Source organism: Carcharodon carcharias, chromosome 4 (assembly GCF_017639515.1).
Source record: "Carcharodon carcharias isolate sCarCar2 chromosome 4, sCarCar2.pri, whole genome shotgun sequence".
NCBI lineage: Eukaryota > Metazoa > Chordata > Chondrichthyes > Lamniformes > Lamnidae > Carcharodon > Carcharodon carcharias.
In genome coordinates this window covers 135887244-135902951 of record NC_054470.1, presented here as the reverse complement: position 1 = coordinate 135902951, position 15708 = coordinate 135887244, and the positions used below count along the sequence as shown (strand labels likewise).

The following is a 15708-nucleotide window of genomic DNA, read 5'->3' as shown; positions in this document are numbered from 1 at the left end:
TATGGGATCTTGGGCTTCATAAATAGAGGTACTGATTACAAAAGCAAGGGAGTTATTCTGAACCTGAATAAAGGTTCTGAACCTGAAATAAGACTGAAAAAACTAGAGTTTTGCATCCAGTTCACTCTTCCAGAGGTTGCAGAAGAGATTTGCAAGAAAGGTTCTAGAGATGAGGGATTTTAACGATAAGGTTAGATTGGAGAAGCTGGGATTGTCTCAGTTATCCAAACCAACACTGATCCCCCAATTCCATGAGCGTCAATTTCGTTAAATAGCTTTTTGTGTGGCACTTTGTCAAACATTTTCTTAAAACTCACTGCATTCTCTTCATCAATATTCTCTTCAGGAAACAGCAGAGCTTAAAAAAAGGCAGAGAGAGCAAGACTTTCACTTCACAGGAAACAGCTAGAGCAGCGGGGTTGAAAACAAAGCAGAGAGCATGAGACTTGTACTTGGGGAAACAGCAAGTGCAGCGGGGCTTAAAAAAAGGCAGAGAGAGCAAGATTTGGACCCAGATTTTATGGCCCCGCCGCAGCGTGTCTCCGCCCCCCCCCAACCCCCCCAAGGTGGATGCAGCGAGCCATTTAAATCTCCATGCTGTTCAGCAGAATCATAACATCCCGCTGAGTGGGAGGGGCTGTAAAATCCTGGCCTTGCACTTAGGGAAACAGCAAGAGCAGCGAGGCTTAAAAAAAAGCAGAGAGCATGAGAATTGCACTTTGGGAGACAGTGAGAGCAGTGGGACAATCCTGTAACCAGCAGCCAGTCAGGGCCCGCCTTCTTAAGGAAAAATCAAGGTGTGGCATTACAGGTAGGTGTTTGGCTGGTGAGTATTTCCTATTTATCTTATCTTGGAGAGTGGCAGCAAGGAGCAAGACCTGAGAGAGGCATTAAAGAAAGTGAATGGGTATGATCTAATTCTCATTACAGAAACATGGCTGCTGAGTGACCAAGGCTGTGAACTGAATATTCAAGAACATTTGACATTTAGGAAGGACATTGTGAGAAAATGCCGCTGAGGTAGAAGATCAGCCATAATCTAGTTGAATGGCGGAGCAGACTCGAGGGGCCAAATGGTTTATTCCTGTTCCTATTTCCTATGTTCCTATGGCACAAGAGGGACTAGCTCTAAAAAGAAGAAAGGAAGCCAACCTAATACAACTAGCCAATCCAGGCAGTGAGTTGTGGGTAGCAGGGGCGATAATATGTCTTCACCTGCAAGGATTTGTCTCTGCAGAAACAAGTCCATAACTTCATCTGGAAATCTAGAGATGTTCAATTTTCATTCATCTCCAAGAACCACAGGACAGAACCCAACCAGGCCTGCAATGCTGCATCTTCAAAAGGACTGATTCAAACACAGAATTTTTTTGCTTCTTGTTATTCAACTAATGACCTAAATGCATGATTCATCTCAAGAATTCATCTTTTCCTGAGTTTGTATGTTTGAGGGAGTGAGAGTTTTGGTTGCATTTACATTTTGAGGTGTTGTGGGAATAAAATGTTCATCTTTTCTTCTGATTTAAACTTACCAGAAAGCCTGTAACATATCGATTATTAAAAAGACAACATTAAAAGGGCTAAAAACACTCCCTCTAAAATACACATCTTATTGCGGACAATTGAGAGGTGAGGAGCAAAGGGGGAAATTTATCCCACCTATCTCACGCCCCAACCGTAACAGCTCAAAGGCAGTGACATACTGAAAAAGCTGAAGGCTAACGGGAATTGCAACTGATTCAAAATTTGCAGATGACATGAAATTGGAGGGTACAGTTAATCCAGAGGAGGAGTTTACAAAGCACAAGATGTTAACAAACTTGCATAGTTGGTATGTAATTGGCAAATTAATTTCAATTTCGCTAAGTGTGAGGTGGTATATTTTGTTAAGAAGAATAAGGAGATCGCGTACTCCGTGGAAAATAAGTGTCTAAATAGAAGAGCAGAGAGATCTGAGAAAATCGTTAAAAGTAGGGATGTGCGTTAAGGCCATTTTAAAATATATATAAAAAAAGAACAAAGCACTGGGGTTCATTGCTAGAAGGATGGAACTAAAAAGCAGAGGTTATGTCAAACATCACAGAACCTTGGTTAGTCCACACTTGGATTACAGTGGTCTCCATTTTATAAATTGGAAAATGGGAGACTGATACAGGTCTTCAAGATTATGAAAGGGTTTTCTAGGATAGAGAAAATCTTTCCACTTGCGGGGAGAGCAGAACTAGGAGCCATAAATATAAGATAGTCACTCACAAACTTAAAAGGACATTCAGGAAAACCTTCTTTAACCAGTGAATGGTTAGAATGTGGAGTTTCCCACCATGAATGACTAGAATAGATGCATTTAAGGGAAAGCTACCCAAAAATGGGAGAGGAAAGACTAAAAGATTGTTGATGGGGTTAGACAAAGGATGGGATGAGACTCATGTGGAGCATAAACACCAAGATGGCTCTGTTGGGTTGACTGGCCTCTTTCTATGCTATTAATACTATGTAATAGCTAATATGATATACAAATCCATCTGCCAACAGCCCTTCAATAGAGTATACCCACTGCATCTGTTCTTCCAGATACACAGTACGCGTTAGTGACACTGTAATATACTATAATCTCTGATTTTAATATTCCCTTATCAACACAGAACACACATAAACCAAGCCCACACAATACGCCTTTTTTGTAAACAATACTTTTGTAGACTCCTAAACGTAGTCACAAATGGCAATTAATATCTGTACCGAAAGGAATGATATTGCAACTTGGTACTGACTGATCTGCTCTATTTCCAGTTTTGTTACAGATTCCCAGCATTTGCAATATTTTGCTTTTTACTGGAATTTAATATCTGTTCTTGCAACAGTTTTCTTTCAAAACCAATTTCACAACACAAATATTTCATAATTTTCCATTTGCTTCCAGTTACTATCACAATAATGATCTGCCCTCCAAAATGAAGTCCAGAAATGGATGTTCACTTATGATTGTACAGTGTTCGGTATCATTCAGACACTGAAGCAGTTCATGCTGACATACAGCAAGGCCTGGTCAACAGTCAAGATTGGGCTGATAAGTGGTAATTAACACTTGTATTACACAAGTTGCCAGGCATTGGCCATCTCAAATAAAAATAAAAAGTGCCGGAAAAACTCAGCAGGTCTGGCAATACCTGTGGAGAGAGAAACAGAGCTAATGTTTCCAGCCTAATATGACTCTTCTTCAAAGAAGAGTCAAATTGGACTCGAAATGTTAACGCCATTTCTCTCTCCACAGATGCTGCCAGGTCTGCTGAGTTTCTCCAGCACTTGCTGTTTTTATTTCAGATTTCCAGCATCTGCAATATTTTGCTTTTATATTGGCCATCTCAACAAGAGTGAAACTAACTACCTCTCCTTGAGATTCAATGGCATTACCTTTGCTGAATTGTCCTACCATGAACTGGACTAGCCCTATAAATAATGTGGCTATTAGAACAGGTCAGAGGCTGGGAATTCTATGGTGAGTACCTCACCTCATGACTCCCCAAAGCCTGTCCGCCATCTACAAGGCACAAGTCAGGAATGTGAAAGGATACTAACCACTTGCCTGGATGACTGCAGCTCCAATAACACTCAAGAAGCTTGACGTCATCGAGGACAAAGCAGCCTGTTTGATCAGCACCCCATCCACTGCTTTAACATTCACTCCATCCACCACCAATGCATAGTGGCAGCTGTGTGTAACATCTACAAGATGCACTACAGCAACTCACCAATCCTCCTTTGAAAACACTGACCAATCCCACAACCTCTACCACCTGGAAGGTTAAAGGCAGCGAGCACATAAGAAACCACAACTTGCAAGTTCCCCTCCAAATCTCAAACCACCCTGAGTTGGAACTATATCGCTATTCGTTCACAGTCTCTGGATCAAAATCTACCAAGGCCCTCAATAGCACAGGGAGTAGTTACACCACATGGACTGCAGAGGTTCAAGAAGGCAGCTCAACACAACTATCTCAAGGGCAATTAGGAATGAGCAGTAATTCTGGCCTTGCCAGCAGCACTCATATCCTAGGAAAAAATATAAAAATAAGTCAGGCAAAAAATGCTACCCCATATAATTTGTTTTAAGGTACGCACCTCAGAATTATCAGTGTGTGAAATTGGTTGTCCAATCCCTAAACGCTCCTCTTTGCTGAAGATGTTTTACAGCTTCAAAAACATCTTCAACTCAGTCAATCCTTCAAATGGTGGAGACGAAATAGTGTTCACACACATAACAGGAAGATGACACAGGAAGGGTGCTCAATGCTCAGCAGAACACTTGCAACCCACAAAGCTACAAGTATACAATTTTGTCATACTTTGAATTTAACTTCCTAAAAGCTGTCTGACCTGTGGGGCATTTGCAACATTTTCTGTTTTTATTTTATATCTCGGCATACCGAATCATATAGGCTCAAAGGAGATTAACCCCGAGTGTGTAAAAATGCAGACTGAATATCAAATCCTGAGTAGGTTCCATTCAAAACTGATTTAAATTCACAGGAGTGCAAGGTAAAAGGAAAGCGGTAGGACCATTAGATCTTCTGCGGGAGAGTATGGGTCATTTCATCACCTAGGTATAGAAAGACATGCAAATATAAGTTGCAGAGCATCTGCTACAGTTGACATGTAGTTGAATCTTACTGCCCTCTGAGATGGTCCAGCAAGCCACACAGTAGTGTTAAATGGGATAGATTTCAAACAAGTCTAGCAACTCAAGACTGGGCATCCATGAGGCACTGTGGGCCATCAGCAGCAGCAGAACTGTACTCAAGCACAATCTGTAACCTCATGGCCTAGCATAATCCCCATTCTACCATTACCATCAAGCCAAGGGATTAACCCTGGTTCAATGAAAAGTGCAGGAGCACAGCCAGGCATACCTAAAAATGAGGTGTCAACTTGGTGAAGCTATAAGACAGGACTACTTGCGTGCCGAACAGCACAAGCAGCAAGTGATAGACAGGGCTAAGCAAGCAGGGCCCGCTTCTATCTCCTACCCAAAATCCACAAACAGAACTGCCCCGGTAGACCGATCGTCTCAGCTTGCTCCTGCCCCACAGAACTCATTTCTCGTTATCTTGACTCCCTTCTCTCTCCCCTTGTCCAGTCCCTTCCCACCTACATCCGTGATTCCTCTGACACCTTACGTCACATCAACAATTTCCAGTTCCCTGGCCCCTACCGCTTCCTCTTCACCATGGACGTCCAATCCCTCTACACCTCCATCCCCCACCAGGATGATCTGAGGGCCCTTAGCTTCTTCCTTGAACAGAGGCCCGAACAATCCCCATCCACCACTACTCTCCTCCGTCTGGCTGAACTTGTTCTCACGCTGAACAATTTCTCCTTCAACTCCTCTCACTTCCTCCAAATAAAAGGTGTGGCTATGGGTACCCGCATGGGCCCCAGCTATGCCTGTCTCTTTATGGGGTATGTGGAACATTCCTTGTTGCAGTCCTACTCCGGCCCCCTTCCACAACTCTTTCTCCGGTACATCGATGATTACTTCGGTGCCGCTTCATGGTCTCGTCAGGACTTGGAAAAATTTATTAATTTTGCTTCCAATCTCCACCCCTCCATCATTTTCACGTGGTCCATCTCTGAAACTTCCCTTCCCTTCCTTGACCTCTCTGTCTCAATCTCTGGTGATAGACTGTCCACCAATATCCATTACAAACCCACCGACTCCCACAGCTATCTCGACTACAGCTCCTCACACCCCGCTTCCTGTAAGGACTCCATCCCATTCTCTCAGTTCCTTCGCCTCCGTCGCATCTGTTCCGATGATGCTACATTCAAAAACAGTTCCTCTGACATGTCCTCCTTCTTCCTTAACCGAGGTTTTCCACCCACGGTCATTGACAGGGCCCTCAACCGTGTCCGGCCCATCTCCCGCGCATCCGCCCTCACGCCTTCTCCTCCCTCCCAGAAACATGATAGGGTCTCCCTTGTCCACACTTATCACCCCACCAGCCTCCGCATTCAAAGGATCATCCTCCGCCATTTCCGCCAACTCCAGCATAATGCCACCACCAAACACATCTTCCCTTCACCCCCCTTATCGGCATTCCGTATGGATCGCTCCCTCCGGGACACCCTGGTCCACTCCTCCATCACCCCCTACTCCTCAACCCCCTCCTATGGCACCAGCCCATGCCCACGCAAAAGATGCAACACCTGCCCCTTCACTTCCTCTCTCCTCACCGTCCAAGGACCCAAACACTCCTTTCAAGTGAAGCAGCATTTCACTTGCATTTCCCCCAACTTAGTCTACTGCATTCGTTGCTCCCAATGTGGTCTCCTCTACTTTGGAGAGACCAAACGTAAACTGGGCGACCGCTTTGCAGAACACCTGCGGTCTGTCCGCAAGAATGACCCAAACCTCCCTGTCGCTTGCCATTTTAACACTCCACCCTGCTCTCTTGCCCACATGTCTGTCCTTGGCTTGCTGCATTGTTCCAGTGAAGCCCAACGCAAACTGGAGGAACAACACCTCATCTTCCGACTAGGGACTTTACAGCCTTCCGGACTGAATATTAAATTCAACAACTTTAGGTCGTGAGCTCCCTCCCCCATCCCCACCCCCTTTCTGTTTCCCCCTTCCTTTTTTTTCCCCAATAAATTATAAAGATTTTCCTTTTCCCACCTATTTCCATTATAAAAAAAACCCCACTAGAGCTATACCTTGAGTGCCCTACCATCCATTCTTAATTAGCACATTCGTTTAGATAATATCACCAACTTTAACTTTAACACCTATGTGTTCTATTGTACTATTGTCGTTGACATCTTTTGATGATCTGCTTCTATCACTGCTTGTTTGTCCCTGCAACCACACCCCACCCCCCTCCACCTCTCTGTCTCTCTATCTCTCCGCCCCCCACACACACACCTTAAACCAGCTTATATTTCAGCTCTTTCCTGGACTCGAACTCAAGTTCTGTCGAAGGGTCATGAGGACTCGAAACGTCAACTCTTTTCTTCTCCGCCGATGCTGCCAGACCTGCTGAGTTTTTCCAGGTAATTCTGTTTTTGTTTAGGGCTAAGCAATCCCACAGCCAACGGATCAGGACTAAGCTCTGCAGTCCTGCCACATCCAGTCGTGAATGGTGGTGGACTATTAAACAGCTCATTGGAGGAAGAGGCTCCACAAATATCCCCATCTCCAATGATGGAGGAGCCCAGCACATGAGTGCAAAAGATAAGGCTGAAGCATTCGCAACAATCTTCAGCCAGAAGTGCAGAGTGGATGATCCATCTCCACCTCCTCCAGAGGTCCCCAGCATCACAGATGCCAGTCTTCAGCCAATTCAATTTGCTCCACGTCATATCAAGAAACGGCTGAAGGCACTGGATACTGTTGTTAGGGGAAAATTAAAAATGCTAAAACACTAAGAATTTACTGAAAAACCCTAAAATCTCCAGGTAGACATGGATGCTGAACATATTGACTGCTGAGGGTAAGCAGATGAACACTGCACACAAGAAGCTTTGAGTTTTGTGTGATTTACAAAGTTTCAAGAGATGAACTAATATCTAGGCACTGACAGAACCATTCAAGTAGTAAAATAGTGCGTTGAAGCCTTGAGAGCTGGACTGGACAAAAAGCATAACATAAAGTTAGTTTAAGTATACTCCTCTCTCAGATAGGGAAGGGGCCGATGGTTTAGCTTAGATATGGGTAAACATACAATGAACAGAGGGGTCTTTGATGAAACATCAGCAGTCTTGAGTTGTGAGAACCAAGGTCTTGTGTACGTGTTTTAATTTTGATTGGATAATCTAAACTTTAGAATAATTGGTTAGCAGAATCGCATGTTTATGTACTCAATAGGATAGTTTTGACATGGCACCTGTGCGTCAGTTACCGAGTGGATATATTCAAATGTATTGTGATAAGAAAAAGTATATAAGTTACGAGACTTTGTATTTACGGCAGAGCGCCCCTTGATGGACTAAGAGGCTGCTCTCCCTGCATATGTTTGTTCAAGCTTGAATAAACCGTCTTGTTCGAGAATCCAAACAACGGACATCCTGAGTTATTTGTCCTGACATGAGACCTGGTCTGAGCCGTGGTTAAGAGGGAAGCTGCCCCACATGAAAGCCAGATCAACCTTGGGTCTCGGGGAAGGAGGTTGAATCACGCCTACACTGTAAAGGCTATGGGCCCTGACAATATACAGGCAATAGTACTGAAGACTTGTGCTCCAGAACTTGCTGCACCCCTAGCCAAGCTGTTTCAGTGCAGCTACAATACTGGCACCCAGCTATGTGGAAAATTGCCCAGGAATATCCTGTACACAAAAAGCAGGAGAAATCCAACCCGGCCAATTACCGCCCCATCAGTCTGCTCCCCATCATCAGTAAAGAAATGGAAGGGGTCATCAACAGTACTATCAAGTGGCACTTGCTTAGCAATAACCTGCTCACTGATGCCCAGTTTAGGTTCCGCCTGAGCCACTCAACTCCTGACCTCATTATGGCCTTGGTTCAAACATGGACAAAAGAGCTGAACTCCCGAGGTGAGGTGAGACTGCCCTTGACTGCCCTTGACGAGTTTGGCATCAAGGAGCCCTCGCAAAACTGGAGCCAATGGGAATTAGGGGGGAAAACTCTCCACTGGTTGGAGCCATACCTAGCACAAAGGAAAATGGTTGTGGTTGTTGGAAGTCAGTCATCTCAACTCCAGAGCATCACTGCAGGAGTTCCTTAGGGAAGTGTCCTAGGCCCAACCATCTTCAGCAGCTTCATCAATGACCTTCCTTCCATCATAAGGTCAGAAGTGGGGGTGTTCGCTGATGATTGCACAATGTTCAGCAACATTCACAACTCCTCAGATACTGAAGCAGTCCATCTCCAAATGCAGCAAGACCTAGACAATATCCAGACTTGGGCTGAAAAGTGGCAAGTAACATTTGTGCCACATAAGTGTCAGGCAATGGTAATCTCCAACAAGAGAGAATGTAACCATCACCCCTTGATGTTCAATGGCATTACCATCACTGAATCCCCCACTATCACTATCCTGGGGGTTACCATTGACCAGAAACTGAACTGGACCAGCCATATAAATACTGTGGCTACAAGAGCAGATAAGGGGCTAGGAATCGTGCGTTGAATAACTCACTTCTTGACTCCCCAAAGCCTGTCCACCATCTACAAGGCACAAGTCAGGAGTGTGATGGAATACTCCCCACCTACCTGGATGAGTGAAGCTCCAACAACACTCAAAAAGCTTGACATCATCCAAGACAAAGCAGCCTGCTTCGTTGGCCCACATCCACATTCACTCCCTCCACCACCAATGCACAGTAGCAGCAGTGTGTACATCTACAAGGTGCACTGTAGGAATTCAGCAAGGCTCCTTAAACAGCACCTTCCAAACCCATGACCACTACCATCTAGAAGGACAATGGCGGTAGATACATGGAAAGACCACCAAGGGCAATTAGGGATGGGCAAAAAATGCTGGCCTAGCCAGCGACACCCACATCCCATAAATGAATTTTTTGAAATGTTGTAGGAATGAGAAGATGTGTAATGTCTCAAAGGTTATTATTTGTGCTGGGAGGAAGAAGTAGCAGAGGTGAGGAAAAGGAGGAAGTGGTTGTGAGAGTAGAGTCAAGTACCATATGTGCAAATTGGGCAGTGCTCAGTTCCACTTCCAACTTTTCAGATAATGAAGTTCCCCATGCCCACATGCAGCAAGATCTGGACAACATTCAGGCTTGAGTTGATAAACGTGTGGATACTACTTGCACACGTGCTTGCCAGGTAGTGACCATCTCCACAAAGAGAATCTAATCACTTTCCCCTGATATTCAGTGGCATTACTATCACTGAATCACTCTCCATCGACATCCTGGGGATTGCCATTAACCAGAAACCTAACTGGACCAGCTACATAAATATTGTGGCTACAAGAGTGGGTCAGAGGCTGGAAATTCTGTGGTAACTCATCCCCCGACTCCTCAAAGCATTTCCGCTATCTACAAGGTGTGAGTGAGGAGTGTGATGAAATATCTATCCACTTGCTTGGGTGAGTGCAGCACCAATAACATTCAAGAAACTCAACACCATCCAGGACAAAGCAGCGCTCTTGACTGACAACTCATCCATCACCTTAAGCATTCACTGCCTTCACTGACACACAGTGGCAGCAGTGTGTACTATCTACAAGATGCACTGCATCAACTCATTAAGGTTCCTTTGACAGAACTTCCCAAACCCACAATCTCTACCACCTACAAGAACAAGGGCAGCAGGTATATGGAAACATCATCACCTACAAGTTCCCCTCCTAATCACAGAACATCCTGACCTGAAAACGTATCACCATTCTTTTACTGTCACTGGGTCAAACTCCTGGAACTCCTTGCCTAACAGCACTGTGGATGTGCCTACACCATAAAGGCTGCAGCAGCTCAAGAAGGCAGATCGCCACTGTTTTATGTTGTATGTTCAGTAGGTCTCAACAAAGAGGTTCTGAATCTTGTATAGTTAAACTAACTCTTTATTGGTAACATATAAATGTGTATCTATATACAGGGTGTAGCCCAAGCTATGAGCTATCTCCATGCTTGCTTCCACACAGGTCTCTGTCTAGTCCACAACTGACTGCAGTTTCAGATCATGTGTCTCTTTACATCACACTGTGGGCGGATCTGTTTCCCAGTCCCACTTTAACCCTTACTATGCCAGAAACCATTATACTACAACCACATCTTCTCCATCTCCATTAGATGAACAATAAATACTGGCCCCACCAACACGGTCCACTTCTCAAAAATGAATTACAAAAAAGTGACAACAGAAGGATTTGCAGGGTAGTATACAGCTGCTCTTGTGTGAGAGTCATAAGAGTCAGAGAAGGAAAGGTGTGGTAGTGCTGGGCTGAAGTACAGTAGTGCACCGCTGTGCACAATGCAAAGGAGATGTGAATAGAAATTTTATCATAGCTGTTATGCTCAGATCATTAAATATCTTGCAATAGTGCTGCCATATTCTGAATGCAATTCTAGTGGTATTTCCTTTCCTTCACTATACTTCTGCCACCACATGAGAAAAGGACTTCTCTCCTACCATTCACTTATTAGTACCTCCGTGGCACCAACCACATATCTGGGGTCCCTGGTTGTAGTCACCTTCTTCCCTTATAATGGAGAAACTGTTCCAACATTGAGCCATGAAAATGTGCACCTTCCCTTTAAACACTGCAGATGGACTTTGAATGAGGAGCCATGTCAGATTTCTTAGCCTCCCAAGCTGCTAATAGGTAGCGTGAGTCACGCTGGCAGTTCACTCTTGATACTGAGGATTGACCGACAGAATAGTTTGGGCTTCCCACCAATCTCATTATGTGGGCATCGTGGACACCCTACACACCACCAGATATATGCAGCAAAAGTAAATTGGCCCCTTTAACACAATGACTCAAAAACCTGACAAGGCCAGGGATGCAGAGCTCCAGCCGGCTTTAACAACAGGTCCTCATTATCATTTTTCAAATTCCATCTTCCACACAATAGCCGGCAAAGTTGACAGATTGTTTGCTGTTAGGTAGGAGTGGTCCCTAATAATCAGGGCTGTGGGGAGAGGGGGTCGAGGGCATGTCAGCAACTGCGGCAAGGAGTAGAGATGGTGTGATTCACAGGAGAGGCTGAAGGCTTCCTTGAGAGCCCCAGGGGAATGCACCCACTCCTTCTGACCCACAGGGAGTGCTTTAACAGGTACTTTATTACTGAAGTTGGCAGCTCCGATTTCATTTTATGTCCAGGTTTCCTGAACCCTAGAAAATGTGGCCAGCAATGGTTACATCTAAATCAGGCTCCCAACTGTACTGTGGGAAACTGATGTAAATATGTTAACAAAGTGTTTCGCCTCTCCAAGATGGGACACTTGCACAGAACATAACCTGCTGCTGCTATAGGAAAAAACAGTGATATTTTCATGTTTTTCCTGGAGAATAGTGTGCAGTAGTGGAAGAATTCATAGGCTCATGAACAGTCTGGTGGCTTGTTCCATGGGTGCAATGATATTTATATCCGCCAAGAGGATGACTAGTACTACATGGCAGAAGGGTTTCATAGGCTCCCACAACATGCATGATAACTGGAGCCCACACTGTGAGCATCCTACTGGATGTCAACCCAGAATTCAAGGCTGGGACTCTGACTTCTACTTGTCAGGGCTATCTGAAGCTGGGTTTGAAATATGACTCAGATCTTGAAATGCTACCACTAAGCCAAAGGCTCACTGCCCAGAAACAGGTGTTAGAGCTAAGAAAAGATTTCTTCATGCACAGTTCATTAATATTTGAGTCCTAGTAATTTGTTGAGGAAATTTAATACCTATCCAACTATACCTATAAGTGTTAAAGGAAACCATATCACACACACAAAATGGAAGTTGTTTACATACTCACTGTGGTTTCCCTACACCAGTAACATGTTTCTTATTACAAATGGATAACTCCATCAGTTAAATCTTCAGCTTTTCTTCTGCCATTAACAATGCCAATAGCAACACATAGAACAATTGTTGGCACAACTCACTACTTTTGCAGCTGCTATGCAGCACTCAAGTTTCCAATGGGCCTTGGGGGGAGGGGGACCGGGTCAACAGTGAAAGCTGGAACAATTATTAATATTTTAATGCAGCAAAATGTTACATAATAACACCTGCTGTATCATTTTTCAATCTTTACGTTGGCATTGCACCAGGCTATGATGACGTCCATATAGAAAGGACATCCATGCTTCCTGGCTGCTCATCTGCAAATTACAGTTGACTAATAAGATTCATTCAGCAGCTTTAAGGTCACTTCTATCATGACTTCTTTCATTTCTGTTGTTATTCTAAATTTTTATTTTGCTTTCATGAACTTCTGTGATAACTGGTTTGGTGCTGTGTTTCTTCCAGCTCCGTTATTAAGATTAAAAGTGGGAATTCTCCATCTCAGAATATCGATGGAAATATTCAACAACTACCTGTACTTAAAAAGCACCTTTAACATAATAAAACATCTCAAGGCACTTCACTTGAAGTAAAATTTGACACTGAGCCACATGAGCAGATACTGGGGCAGAGGACCAAAAGCTTGGTTAAAGAGGTGGGTTTTAAGGGTCATCTTAAAGAAACACAGGAAAAGGAGGTTAAGGGAGGGAGTTCCAGAGCTTAAGGCCTTGGCAGTTGAAGGCATGGTCACCAATGGTGGAGAAGGTAAAATGGAGGATGCTCAAAAGGCCAGAATTAGAGGAGTGCAGATATTTTGGGGGGGTTGTAGGACTGGAGGAGTTTACAGAGGTGGAGATGGATGAGGGCATGGAGGGATTTGAAGGATGAGAATTTTAAAATGGAACAGTTGTTTATTGTAGGGGTAATATGTACATGGGATTTGGTGTGCGTTAGGACGTGGGCAGCCCAGTTTCTGATGACCTCAAATTTATAGATAGAAAAACATAGGAGGCTGGCTAGGATTGTGGTAGAATAGTCAAGTCTAGAGGTAACAAAGGCATGGATGAGAGCTTCAGTATTAGACTAATCGAGACAGGGCAGAATTAAATAACATTATGCACACCAGGAGACATCAGAAATGTGCTTTCTCCTTCACTGGTACTAACTGCCACATCTACAACCCGAAGTGAATATACCTTGCTTTGGCAGAGGACTGCTATCTACAGAGACTCCTGCTACCAAAGAAAGTTGAAGAAGTAGCAACATGATGTAAATAAGAATGCCTGACTGTACTGGATGCTTTCTTGGAAGGACTCCAATCTAAGGATGCCTTGTTTTTGGTGATTGCATGAAAAAATAGCCATGCCATGGAGGTCAACAGCAGGCCACTTTTGCCAAGATACCTTAAATTTAATTTTATAAATGGATCATAAGAAAAGGTACTTCAGGATGGCATGGGCCTGGAAAGAGAAGTTGTGTTTGGCTTGCCCTGTCCATCAACTGGAGTAGCACTGACTCACCAACTAAGACTTTCTAGCTGAGGAATATATATAATTCTGGACTCATAAGTAATTCAATAAAAGCAGAAAATTTCGGAAAAACTCAGCAGGTCTGGCAGCATCTGTGGAGGGAGGAATAGAGTTAACATTTCAGGTCCAATATGACTCTTCTTTGGAACAAGAGAGAGGTAGAAATGTGATAGGTTTTATGCTGTTGAAAAAGGGGGAAGGGCAAGTGGAGCATAGTAGGAGGTCAGGGATAGGTTAGAGGGCAGGAGAGATTAAATGAAAAACATGTCATGGAACACAAGGTAAAAGAGGTGACAATGATAGTATTAAAGACTAAAGCTTTGGTCCAGAGTAGTTGTTAATAGCAGAATCAAGGTCAGCACTGTCTTAAAGTAAAATAGCAGAACGTATAATAGTAGAAAAAGGGTCAGTGCTGTCTGAGAGCAAAAACATGAGAACAAGTTTGTCCATCTCTGTCACTGATGATGCTATCTTCCACAAAGGCACTTCTAAAATGTCTTCCTTTTCCCTCAGCTAAGGATTCCCTCCTACTTTGATAGCACCCTCAACTGTATCTGACCCATTTCCTGCACTTCTAACCTCACCCCTTCCTCTCCCTCCCACAACCATGATTGGGTTTCCCTTTTGCTCACTTTCACCCCACTGACCTCCGTATTCAATAGATCATCCTCTGCCATTTCCACCAACTCCAGCATGATGCCACCTCCAAATACACCTTCCTTTCACTTCCCCTGTTTGCATTCTGTTCCCTCCATGACACCCTGGTCCACTCCTCTATCATCCCCAACGCCTCATCCCCTTCCCATGCAGTTGCAGGAGGCACAAGACCTGCCCCTTTATCTCCTCCCTCCTAACTGTCTAAGGCCCCAAACACTCCCTCCAGGTGAAGCAGCGATTTACTTGCACTCCTTTCAATTTAGTCTACAATATTTGCTGCTCACAACGCGGTCTCCTCTATATTATGGGGAGTAAATGCAGACTGAATGGCTGCTTTGCAGAATGCTTGCACTCAGCCCACAGCATGACCTCGACCTTCCTGCTGCTTGCTATTTCAATTCACCATCTTGCTCTCATGCTCACGTTTCTGTCCTCAGCCGGCTACAATGTTCCATGGAAGCCCAATGCAAGCTGAAGGTACAGCATCTCACTTCTGTTTAGGCATTTGCAGCCTTCTGGACTCAACATTGAGTTCAACAACTTCAGACCAGGACCTCTATCCTCTATTTTGCTTCCCGCCCCCTCCCCCGCAAATGTCAGCCTGTATCTTGTTCTCATGTTATTGCTTTCAAACATCACTGACCCATTTTTGGCTATTAATATGTTCTCTATTTTGCTTTCAGACAATGCTGACCTTTATTCTGATATTAACACCTACACTGGACCAAAGCGTTAGTCTTTAATACTAACATTGCTACTCTCTTTGCCATTTCATCTCTCCTGCCCTCTAACCTATCCCTGATCTTCTATTTTGCTCCACCTGCCACCACTTCCACCTTTTCAACAGCATAAAACCCAACACATACTACCTCTCCCCAGTTCTGAAGAGTCATATCTGACTCGAAATATTAACTCTGTTTCTCTCTCCACAGCTGCTGCCAGACTTGCTAAGTTTTAGCTGCATTTTCTGTAGTTATTTCAGATTTCCAGCATCTGCAGTATTTTGCTTTTATCGTAAGTAATGCATACTTCTAAGTGG

General features: G+C 44.1%; 1 protein-coding gene across 6 annotated transcripts in view; it reads right to left on the bottom strand.

The window, feature by feature from the left end:
* The window catches only part of mctp1a (multiple C2 domains, transmembrane 1a), a 733548-nt gene that overhangs the window by 570314 nt on the left and 147526 nt on the right, over positions 1–15708 (bottom strand). The window lies entirely within an intron of this gene.